Below are 12,449 nucleotides of genomic sequence, written 5' to 3'. Positions count from 1 at the left end.
AGTGTTATGTTATGTTATGTTATGTTATACTATATTATACCCGGTCTTATATTATAGTGAAATAAGACTGGATCTATATTAGTTTTTGCTCCAAAAGATGCGTTAGAGCTGATGGTCCGGCTAGGTCTTATTTTCGGGGAAACATAGTAAGTAGGGGTTAGAAGACCACTAGTTAGATCTGTAGCCTATGTTCACAATGAGTGTTGAATTTCTGCAAGAAAGAAAAATCATGATGTTGTAAAGACAACATGATGCAGTGGAAGGAGTACATACAAGGTGTGATCAACAAATAGGATGAATGTTTAAATTAAAAAAATTTATTACAGTAAAAGACACATGGCCATTAATCCCTCTCAAAATACTCCCCCTCACTTCGAACACTCTTATGCATCGTTCTTGCCACTTTCTGGAGCAGTTCTGGAAGTCCTTTTTCGTGAGTGTCTTTACTTCATCCTCTATCATGTGACAACACTCCGTGTCACACATCACTTCTGGTGTGGCAAATAAAAACATTACAGTGTGTCCTCATCCACCTTATTCACCGGATCTGGCACCATGTGACTTCTGGCTCTTCCCCAAAGTCAAAGTGACCATGAAAGGTAAATATTTTCGATTCAGAACATTGAGGCAGCCACAACAGTGCAACTAAAGACACTCACGAAAGAGGACTTCCAGAACCGCTTCAGAAAGTGGCAAGAACAATGGGATAAGTGTGTTCAAAGCGGTGGGGGGGGGTGGCATTTTGAGGGGGATTAATGGCAATGTGTCTTTTGCTATAATAACTTTTTTTAATTTAAACATTCACCATCTTTTTTTTTTAACTTTTATTTATTTAAGTGTGTTTTTCTAGGACCCATCAGCTCCAAGTCAAGTAGTTGTTTCAACCTGGTTGGGGAGGGCGCAGCTCACGTAGGCCCATGTGGGGATCGAACCGGTAACTCTCGTGTTACGAGCATCGTGCTCTAACCAACATTTACGAGCATCGTGCTCTAACCAACAGAGCTAACCGGCTGCCCGTGACCATATTTTTTTTATCACACCTTGTATGCCTGGGAGCCAAGATCCTGAGTTCCAACCCTGGTTGTGTCACTCACTGTGTGTGGCCTTGAACAAGTCGTTTACTACATCAAGGCGTCAGTTTACTTACCTGTCAAATAGGGGATTGTGCTCAATGGTCTCCATGGCCTCTAACATGGTGGGATGTTCTAAAGTCAGACTAAGACTTAAAAGGCTGGGTGGGGTGGGTGCAGTCATGACTTTGAAGAAATGCGTTTTCTCACACATTATAATTATTTGAAAAAATTATCCAAAAGTAGGAAATCAGGCAAAAAAATGACTGTGTGACTCTTTAATGTCATACTAGAGCACTATCCAAAAGCCCACCTAGGAGTAAGATGGCACTTTGGGGAATGAAACTATTTGCCTAACTGTCTAAGGTTAGACATTTTACCAAAACAGCTGAAATAGTCTGGAAACAAAATGCAAATAGTTGGAGACCCTTCATATTTTGAGTAAATTTCAATGTTCATGAGAAGATTGTGGTTGGGATTAAGAAGATGGCATTCTAGGAAGAGGCAATTTGGAAAGCATAGACGAACAGCAGGAAGAAAACCAGTTTTGGGGGGCCCAATGGATAGAGATGATGCCTGACAGCGGCCACATCGATTCTAATTTCCCTGGACCCTCCCCTATTGATGACACACAATGGTGCTTTGGTGTTTGCATCCCTCATTCCCGCCCTCTCCTTAAAATCAGGGTATATGTGTACTTACTTTCATAATTAAAATGAACTAGAATATTGTTTTGAGCATTTGATAACAAATTTGAAGTAAGTGAAGGCCTCTCAGATGTCACAACGCTGAAAGAATTCTTGGATTAGGCATATACTTGGGTGGGGTATGTGTGTGTTGATAGTCACAGTTGATTGACAGATCTCTCCTTTAGTACAGTGAGGGCCTTTGTGAAATAGCTCCCCAAATTCTTTCTGAGGATGAGGGCCTGTCAATGATTGTTTTCAACAGTTTCAATGTAGTGAGTCTTTTGTAATAGGTTTTTCATCAAGTTATATTCACCCAATTTAAAGAGCTGTCCTTTATTCCACGGTTAGGTCCTTCCACTTTTTGAAATTAAAATTTACCCTCTTTTAAATAAAACGATGATCTTAAAAAAAAAAGAAAGTATTCCCAATCTTAAACCGAGTTTCTGATCCTTACAGAGCTGGGAAATCCCACAGACTGTTTTGATGATCTGGCCCACAGGAAGGCAGGGCGGGAGGCTGGCTCTGCATTTGCCTCCCTGGGTTTGCATCTTGGTTCACTTGCCGAGGTCATCTTATCTCTCTGCGCTTTGTATACTTATTTATGGTAAAAAGGGGAATAAAACCCATCTCACTAGGGTGGCTGTGCAAATTAATATATGCAAAGTGTTTACAATGTCTGGAGCAATAAACGTTAGCAGTAACAATAAGATTCTTGAAGGGTCCTTTCAGCTCAGAATTTCTACGAGCTGTGCTAAGAAGTCCGGGAGCACCCCGGATCAAGTCTGGGTGCCCTGAGCTCTAGTTCTGGCTTAGCTCCAAATTCCTACGTGCCTTTTGGCAAGTTCCCTCCCTGCTCTGGCCTGGGTGCCACTCGGCTCAAGGAAAGAGTGGGGTAGTCTCTGCAGCTCGTCTCCGCTCTGAAGTTCCAGCTTTCAGAGCTGCCGCAGCCTCATTCCGGGACCCGGGGCTTCAGCGGCGGGGAGTCCCTCAGGGAGCTGCCACAACCCAGGGACGTCAATCGCAGGCTGGATGGGGATATGCAGGGCCACTCCGCCAGCTCACCGGCTGTTTATCTTGCACGGTCCCACCCCGACGTCCTCCTGCGGTCGGGAAACGCGACGCGATTGGGCGAGTGGCCTGTCAATCACTGGGGACTTTCCCAGGGGTGGGGCGGACCAGCCCCCAGCACTTCCTCGTCGCCGCCCCCCGCCCCAGGAGCCGGGAGCCTGCGGAGTCCTCTGAAGTGAGATCCTGGCCTAGGCCGCTACCTCGTCGCTGGACCCGGGGCTGGACGCAGAGGGTGGGACGCTGTCCTCCAGGGCCCTCATCCTTAGGTAAGCCCGCCTGCCCTGAGTGGGGATAGAGCAGGAAGAAGGGAGTCCCGAACGCGGCTGTTCAGAGCCTTAGCAGTGACCCGGCATGGAGTAGGAGGTCAGGCCTCGCCAGGGGGCCTGGGCTCCAAGCTTCTGAGGCTCCGGCGCGCGAGGTCCAGAGGCGCAGGGGGCCTCCCGCCGGGGCCGGGGTCGGGCTGCGTGGGGAATCCCTGCGGGGTGAGGCGGGTGGTGGGTGCGCGTGCGCACTGCGCTGGGCGAGCGCTCTGGAAACCGTGTGCAGGCGGGTGCGGGGTGTGCAGGCGGTGTACGCCGGTCGGGTGAGGGGAGCGTGCGGGCGTGCGTCTGTTTACAACGTGGGAGACCGGTTTTGGAAGCTGTGTGCACATGTGATGAAGACGAAAATAATAACTCTTATTGGGCGCTTTCCAAGTGCTGATCTAAGTCCTTTACATGTGTCTAAACTCATTTAAGTGTCACATCCATCCACAAAATGGGTATTATTATTATTGTCATCCCCATTTTGCAGTTTAGGAAACCCAGGCACTTGGAGACTGGGGTCACACAGCTAGGGAGTTGCAAAGTCAGTATCTGAAAGCTGGCATTTGGCGTCCGAGTCCCTGCTCCACTGTTTCTGTTGAACGTATTTGCACAGTGTTGGAGACAACATTTGTGTGCATGTTCAGGGTAGCTTTAGTGAGTTTCTAGGAGTGATTTTGGGTGTAGAGTTGTACGTATGGGTGACTTTTCCACCCTGGAACATTTCTATGCGTTTGTGTGTGTGAGAGACCGTGTGTATCGAAGTGATGGCATTATACATTCATTAGTTGTGTGTATGGGAGTGAGTGGGAATTTTGTGCGACTAGGTGAGAGATTGTGTTTTGGTTGGGAGGGTGGGACTTTTGTGGGTGCTGCAGAAGAATCGGCGACGTCCATCCCCACCTCCTTGCAGAGTGACTGTGGGGAAATGTGTGGATTCCTGATGCATCACTTTAGAGTCAAAATAGAGTGGAGTCAAAATAGAATTTAAGCAGCACTTAGTCACTTTCCATACAGTGGGGTACGCGAGAGGAGAATTCGGCATCCGATGAGAGGTCAGGAAAGGTGACTCTCAGAAATTTTTTTTTTTTTTAAATTCCTGATAATGGATACTGCATTTGGAGGCTGGAATATTTATTAGTACAAACTCATGGCAAGCCTGTGATGTTGTATTAATATCCCTGTTTTATAGCAGAGAGAATTGAGGCAGTGAAAAACCAGTAATGGTAATAACAGCAGCTGCCATTTATGAACCCTTACCATGTGCCAGGCACTGTGCTTTACATTCAGTATGTCATTTAATCTGTTCAGCAACCCTAAGAGATCGTCACTATTGGTGGTCTCAAGTTTCAGATGAGGGAACTGAAGCCCAAAACGGTTAAGATTTGCCTAAGACTAGTAAGTCTTAAGCCCTGGGCCATGTTCCATGTTCCCTTTCCACTGACCGAGGCTCCTGTCCTGACTGTGTCCTGGGAAAATAATGTGATTAGGGATTGGCACTTCATGGAAGCACTTGATCATGTCCCTCTGGAAGCTGCAGCCGTGAACGTCCTGTGTTCTACATACTTAATGTGACCCTGACCTCTCCAGCCATGGGTGTCCCGTGGGTATGTCGTGGCACTCCTGCTGAGTGTTGGTGTCTGCCCCCATGCCCACACCAGATCCTTTGGGGCCCCAGGAAGCTGTGGGGTCTGACTCATCCCCTTACCCCCAGTGCTGCTTGTGACTTGGGCCCGGATGTCCTGGGTTGGGTCGGGCCGACCTGATTTGAGCACCTCAGGATTGTAGGAGGTCGTCTGTCTGCCTGCCTCCCTGTCTTGGGCTCTACTGGGCACTACCTTACTCCTGCGCTTACTGCAGTTTAGCTATGGCACCCGCTTTTTTTCCCCCTCCGACATGCCAAGCTTGTTCTTGCCTTGAGGCCTTCGTATGTGCTATTCCTTCTGCCTAGAACACCTTTCCCCAGCTCTTTCCATGGCTGGTTCTTCCTTATCTGTCAAGCCTCAGCTCAAATGTCACCTCCTTGGAGGGGCCTTCCCTGACCTTTCTATGCAAAGTAGCCCCTTTTTTCACTTTCTGTCATAATACTATGTGTTTTTTTCATGCATTTATCACGCTGTGAAATAATCTTGTTTATATGTGAATGAGAAAGTATATGTATAGAACTTAATGTCTGGCATACATTAAGTTCTATACATAGAACTTAAGTTCTATGTTTACTTGTTTTCTGTCTTGCTCTTTTCCTGGAATAGAAGGGTGAGCCTGCACCTCTTTAGTTTCACGCATGCATCCCTGATATTTGATAAGAGTGTCTGGATGAGGCTCTGCTGGTTTTGTTCAGTGGATGAGTAGATTCGAAGAAACTAGAATAAGGGGGCATTTCACAGGTGAGGAAACTGAGGCCGTAGAAATGGGAAGGCACTTGTCCCGGAGAGGTAGTGGCAGAGTCAGGATGAGACGCAGAACTTGCTCCCTGAGGCATTTTTTTTTTTTTTCCTTCTGATAGTCAGCAAATATTTCCCGGTGGCCCTGGTGCCCGGTGCTGTGCAGAGTGGCATGATGCTCAGGGGCATGAAGAACTGGCTCCGCCCTCCAGGAACTGTAGTGGAATGGGCACAAGTGTGCTGTGAGCATTGCCTGCTGGGCAGGTGTGTCAGCAAGTGCCCAGCAGTAACTCCTACTGGAGTGGGGGGCAAGTTTGGGGGTACCAGTGGACAGGGGGCTTCTGGAGGGAGATGACTTCAAGGCCAGGCCCTAGAGAGATGATGAGGTGCAGAGTGGGGCCTGAGTCCCATCCGGAACTTAGTAGGTTGGGCAGTGGATTTGGGGTAGAGCGCTGCTGGGTGGGGGGAGCTGACCAGCTGGGCTAGGAAAACACCTAAGGTCTTGACTACCAGGTAGAGAAGTATCCGGTTTTTCCCTGTCGGCAGCCTTGGGAAGTGATTAGAGCACTTGGTTGGCAAACTTAACGCATGTGTCAGCATCACCCGATGGCTCGTTGGCTCACTGGGCTGTGCGCTCTGAGGTCTGATCAGTGGGTGCTGGGGAGCCTGTGCTTGGAGAACCACTGGTGTGAAGCGTGTGCTTTGGAGTTCCGTGTCCACCTGTGTGGGTACAGCCTCTGCTCCCTCGCCTGTAAGACTCTGTGATGTCAGTGCTGCCTTCTCGAAGGGTGCAAATGAATGAGACTCAGCTCAGGGCCGATGCGGGGTCAAGTCCTCAGTCAGTGCCCTGCCTACCTTGTTAACGGATGTCATCATGAGGATGTTGCAGGGATTTCAACAGAAGATGAGGATGGTGCATTTTTTCCCCCGTGCTTTGGGAGAACTTGCCTACCCTCTGTCAACTGTGGACAGACCATGCTGTGTCCTCTCCGGCTGGGGCTTCCTTTGTTTTGTCGCAGCCGTCTTTCTGTCTGTGTTGAGAATAGTGGAAGCTTAACATGAGCCAGGGGAGTAGCGGACATCTGGCCTAAATTCGCTCCATAGCACCTAGCATCCCAGCAGGTGTTCGTCCTCCAGCTTCCATGTAACCCCCACCCCCAGGGTCAGGGAGCCTGCCTTCCAGGCAGCCCCTCCCAGTGTCGTTACAGATGGCTTGCTTTTGCAGGGAGGTGGGGGGCTCAGAGCAAGTTCTCCCCTTCTCACCTCCTCTTTGTTCCCTCATTGCTCACCTGACCATTTTGAGGGAGGGAGGGGATGGGAGAGGGAGGGCAGTAGTGTGATGTGATAAAGGGGGCGTAGCTGGCCACCAGAAGACCCTGGTTCACCTCCCCTCTGTCATTAACATCCCTGCGCAGCTGTCTGCCCTCTGCTGGCTTTGGTGTCCCAGCTGCAAACAGAAAGGATTGCACTGGCTGGAATCTTTGGGTGTCCTCTCCCAGCTCTAAAATCTCGGTAGCCCAGTGATTGGGCCGCCCTGTCTCTGGCTCCCTCATTTTCTGAGCCCTTCCTAGTGGGCCAGGCCTAGTGCCCACCCTCCTCGCTTCTGCCTGCTGCACCCCTGCTGCCTGCCCGTGTGCCTGCCCCTCTTTTCCCTGTCCCTCTTTGAAGGGAGTGTCTCTGGGGCCCACGGGAGAGTTGCCAAAAGGAAGACCCAGGGAAGTAGGGAGAAGCTCCCCAACCCCTAGATAGACCTTGGCAGCCACCGTAGCCGGTTGCAGGAAGTTCTTGATGCTTTTCCCCATGACTGGCCTAGGACAGTCACTCTTCCCATAGGAATGGACGACTGGCCTGGGGAGCCACTGGCTCTTTGTCTGAGGGCCGTCCTCCTTGGGGAACTCGTCTCTTCGCAGGGACCTCACCGCAAGGCTGTCCCCTGTGTCCTTGAGCACCTACGGGGTGGACAAACCGGGTGTCCCGGGTATCTGTGTGTGGGGAGGGCAGGTGGAAGGGTGCCGTGGGAGTCGTGTCACCAAGGAGTCATACTCAGAGGCCAGAGCTGGCATTTTGAGGGCGGGCCTCGGAGTGTCCCATGAGTCAGGGGCATTGGTTTGGTCTCCACCCACACGGGAGAGTGCTTGCTTCGCTCTCTGCTGGCCGGGAGACCTTTGTCCTCTGCCTTCCCCGTGGCAGCCTTCGGCAGAGGTCTAAGGAGCCCTGGCCCCTCCCCCACCCAACCTCTGCGTCTGCAAGTGCTGTTCCACCTCCCATTCCAGCCCCTGGGAAGAGGGCCTGAGGACAGCCACACGGCCGTTTAGGAAATACGAAGGACTCTTTCAGACAGAGAGGGTAATGTGATATACCTGGGCACCCTCCCATCGCCGTAAGAAACGCTGGAACACGTTTTCTGTGCTCCTGAAATTTCTCCCGGTCATCCCCTCGCCCTCCCCTCCAGAAGTACCGAGGCTGCTGAAGTTAGAGTTTGTTCTCTCGCATGTCTCTACAGTTTTAGTTTGAATATATGCCTCCGTACACAATATGTAGTACTGTCTTGTGTATTTTCAAATGTTACTCAAATGCTATTATAATGTCTATATTCTTTTGCAACTTGCTTGTTTTGCTTAACATACTTGTGCGACTCATCCATGTTTATTTATGTTGCTAGCTCTGGGTCACTAAAGGTTCATTCCTTTTTTATGACTGTGTAGTTATTACCGAGTATGAAATGGTCCCAATACATTTACTCATTTTCTTCTTCATTCGGTAGTTTCCAGCTTTGGCTGTTAAAACAAGATACCTTTGGCTTTTATCCGAGTCGCCTTACCCCCGTCCAGCGCTGCTTCCTAGCCATCATGGCTCTTTAAAGTCTATAGAGAGCTCTACACTTTCTAGTTGGTCCTCACATCATTTCTATAGAGAGAAACAAGGAGAGTGAGGTCTGCTCAGGGTCACCTGGTGAGGAAGCACAGCTGGGATTTGAACCTATTAAACCTTCTTTCCATCATATTTGGCATAAGGATTCTCACAAGTTATCATCATCCCTCTTGGAGAAGCGCTTCATTAGATAAACCAGCTTTGGGCATATTGGGGGCTGGGAGGCAAAAAGTCAGTCGAGTCCCCCATCCCTTCTGTCCCAAGGTCGGCCCTACTGCCCTATGTCGCTAACGTTGATAGCTGAGGGGCTCCTCCTGACCTGGGTGAGGTCCCAGCTGCTGAGAGGGAAGCCGGGCATCTAGTCCTGGAGTGTGGGCACTGTGGAGCCCAGGAGCTGAGAGGAGGCGTGCGTGGGGGGAGGAGGGGAGAGGACTGGGGTTGCTTGGGCTGCCTTCTCAGCTCTCCTTAAGGAACAGTTGGCCGTGGGAAGTACCAGGTGGGGACCAGGGATGTGATGATCAGGTGTGGGTTCCTCTTTATCCCTTGGGAACTGTGTGGCCTTGAGCCAAGCTCTGCACCTGTCTGGACCGGGCTTCCTCTCCAGCAAAGCAGGTGTAAAGCCCAGTGTGAGGTCCCACAGCCGTGGGTGGGGAGCTTCCCGTTTGTTCCCAGCCGAGCATGGTTATCCAAAGTCTGGTGCCTCTCTCCCCGCCTCTGGCACCTCCAGGCCAGCCCTCACCTTCCTGAAGGCTGATCCTTCCCGGCAGGTTCCACGTGGAAACGCTCCTCTATATCTGCCAACTCTCCATCCACCAAATTCCTTGACCAGAAAACTTGTCACTGGACTTTCCATCCTTATCTGTGATCATATCCCTGTAGCCTTGTCTGTCCACGTGAGGTAGGTGCATGGTAAGGAGACTGTTACCCCTTCCCAGCCCAGCCCTTTAGCCTCATTTGGTGTAGAACAGCTCTTCCCTATTGTTCTAACCTTGTCAAGCCACTTAAATTAATATATGTATGTATGTATGTGTGTATATATATATATATATATCTCCCTTTAAAAAGTTACAAAATAACATGTGCTCGTTGAAGGAAAAAACTCAAAAAAACTCAAGCAATACAAAAGGTATAAAGTAAAAAGTAAAAGTTGTCTTTTCTTTCCTATCTCTCCCCTGCCCCATTCCTGCTGTATTTTAAAATTAATTTTTTAAAAATAGAACAAGACCAGATTTCCCTTGTAAAGAGCTAAACAATTATAGGTAAATTAAAGGTTGTTGTTGTTGTTTTTTATTCTCTCTCCTTATCCCTTGTTCTACTCTAGAGCTGTCTACTAGTAGCAGTTTGGTATGTGTCTTTCCAGACCTTTCCCTATGCACATTTGAGATTTTACACACATACACACACACTTGATTTACAAAAAAATAGTACCGTTATACATCTAAATTCATACTTTGCTTTTTTTTTCCTTAACAATATTTTATGGGCATCTTTCTGTGTCATTGCAGTCTGCCCCCTTTTGATGGCTGCATAGTAGTCCATCGAATGAGTACACCCTCGTTTATTAAATCAGTTCCCTCTTGATGGATGTTCAGGATGTTTTTGCTATTACAAAGCAGGTGGCAGGCACATGTTTGTGCAGCTCCTGTGTACCGTGATGCAATGATTTCAAGGTGCACAGATAGGGGATTACACAATCAGTTACCTGTGGCCCTTTAGATAATTGAAACCTCCTCAAGCATACTTTTCTACAAGAGAACTTTGTTCTCAGCTAGTTAGGCGTGTGATAAGCAAGTTGTTGACGTCATTAAGAAAGGGTACACTTTGCTAAGGGTGATCCAGCTATAAGAAAACAGATGTACATGAGGTGACATAGATAGAAACATAATACTGTGTTTCCCCGAAAATAAGGCCTAGCCGGACCATCAGCTCTAATGCGTCTTTTGGAGCAAAAATTAATATAAGACCGGATCTTATTTTACTGTAATATAAGACCGGGTTATATATAATCTAATCTAATCAAAGATGGGGTCTTATATTAATTTTTGCTCCAAAAGACTCATTAGAGCTGATTGTCCGGCTAGATCTTATTTTCAGGGAAACACAAGTATGTAAAAGGGTGGAGGTGAAAGTTTCCCTGTTTGGTCAGGCAAACCACACCTGCAGTGTTGTATTCAGTGTCAGGACCAGCTACAGACAGGGTAGAAGTGGAGGGTTGAGGGGGGTGTCTGCGGAGGGGTGTGGAAGCCCATCTGGATTCTGTGTGGAACGATGGAGGGAACAAGGGCTGATCAGCTTCAAGAGAACTCTGCAAGGTCCATATCACTTCAGGGTTGAAACGGAGAAGAGAGACATGTTGCGCTTTATTCCAGGGGACCTCAGGGGAAGAGCAAGGGCCGGTGGAAGCAGAACTGGGAGTGTTGACTGCCCAGGCGAGGTTCACTGGGGAGGAAGTTGGTCTGGGTCACTAAAGGTGATCACTACAGGTGATCACCCACAGTCCTTTGGCTCCCCGGGGACGGGATAAGCATGGACTGAATTTCCCCTGAGTTTCCTTCCAGCCTGCGATTCTAAGCCCTGGTGACGGTAGGTGATCAAGGGTAGACTGGGATGGGATTGCATACAAAGTTAGAGACGTGTGGAGGCAGAGGCTGCAGACTGGTGGCACATTCCAGATAGCCGGACAGCAGGACTGGCTTTATCCCCCTGAGCTTCAGCTCATTGTCTCACAGGCAGTGCCTGCCAGTGGAAAGGACATGGGTGTTGGATTCTTTGTTCTGTCACTAACCAGCTGTGTGTCTTTAAGCAAGTAACTTAACCTCTCTGACTCTGCTTCCTCATGTGAAAAATAGAGCTAATGCTCTCTAGCCGAAAGGAAAACAGGTAATAATTTTTATCTCTGTGTGATAAGAGGAAAATAAGTCAAGGTGCATCATGACACATCCCAGGGCCTGGCATGTGGTAGCACCTAACAAATGTCAGGCCCTCTCCCAGCTTTAGATGTTCCTTGGTCTTCTTTTGCAGTGGTTCCAGCTGGCTGATGGCCCTGGTCCACGCCCCTGTCCCCAGGGTGGTGGTGTGGAGCCTGGGTCTTGGAGGCTGAGTGGAGACAGTGGGACTCCCTCTGTGGGTGAGTCAGGGTAGAGGAGGGGAGGAAGAAGGGTTCAGGGGCGATGCTTGCCATATTTGAGGGATACAGTCCTCAGGCTGGGCTGGAGCAGGGAGGAGGGGAGGACCCAGTGAACGGCTGCAGACTAGGAGTTTCTGACTGCTTTGGGGGAGGAGACAGCAGCCCTAGTAGCGCTTGTGGGAGGATTGAGGGGTCAAGGAAATGCACGTGGGCATTAGGAGGGATTGGAGCTGGGGAGAGGAGCCTTCTCAAGATCAGAAGACTATAGAAAGGGGTGGTAATAAATTGCAAGTTCTGGAATGTTAGATCTAGAAGGGGCCTTCAAGATTGTTCGTCTTCCTACTGTTAGAGTGTTGCTATTGTTGCCAGCCCTTCCTTTCAGTGAGAGGAAGATGCTTGCCCTGGTGTACCTTGCCTAGATCCCACGATTTCCGAGCCCCCCTTCCTCATATTCCACCAGACGCCTGCAGCCTCTTTATTATTGCATTGGTTGCAAAGACTTCCTAAGTCTTTGACTCCTCACTGGCGAGGACACCGGGCTGGGCTCCCTAGTACACACTGTCTAAAGGCGGTGCTGTGTCTTTGCTGACAGCCAGCAAGAGGGCACAGCCTGCTCTTTGATGGATGAACTGCGGCCACAGTTTTCCTGCCCGTGACATGGGTGGGGAACGAGTTTTGCTTTCTGTGTAAGGTGCTTCACGCTGCCTCAGTACCCTCCTCCCTGGGGGATGATTGCAGGATGTTCCCATTTACGACTGTGCTCTTCATGTGCACGTGAGGAAAATGGGGCTCAGGTGGTCGCCAGTCTTGCCTTAGTGTGGTGACGTGGTCCCTGGGCTTCTTGTGTCTACATGTGCTAGCTCTGGTGTTGTTCCAGGGTCTCTGCTTAACGGTCATTTGCAGGTACCAGAAATAAAGTGACTTAGCATGACCCAGTT

General features: G+C 49.4%; 1 protein-coding gene across 12 annotated transcripts in view; it reads left to right on the top strand.

Annotated features, from left to right (window-relative positions):
* Positions 1–12,449, top strand: part of TNIP1 (TNFAIP3 interacting protein 1) — a 48,760-nt gene that overhangs the window by 3,649 nt on the left and 32,662 nt on the right. For 5 of the 12 annotated variants that reach the window (XM_074313798.1, XM_074313797.1, XM_019734316.2 and 2 more), the window contains exon 1: positions 2,935–3,093. The exons of 4 other annotated variants lie outside the window; for them this stretch is intronic. The gene's annotated coding sequence lies outside the window, so the exon portion shown is untranslated. Of the gene's footprint in view, positions 1–2,934; positions 3,094–9,151; positions 9,283–12,449 lie in introns of those variants that run through there. 3 more of the 12 variants (XM_074313795.1, XM_019734320.2, XM_074313802.1) reach the window with 3 other exon arrangements.

This window comes from Rhinolophus sinicus, linkage group LG10, assembly GCF_036562045.2.
Source record: "Rhinolophus sinicus isolate RSC01 linkage group LG10, ASM3656204v1, whole genome shotgun sequence".
Taxonomy (NCBI): Eukaryota; Metazoa; Chordata; class Mammalia; order Chiroptera; family Rhinolophidae; genus Rhinolophus; species Rhinolophus sinicus.
The sequence above is the reverse complement of the archived record's forward strand: the minus strand, read 5'-3'. Positions and strand labels throughout refer to the sequence as shown.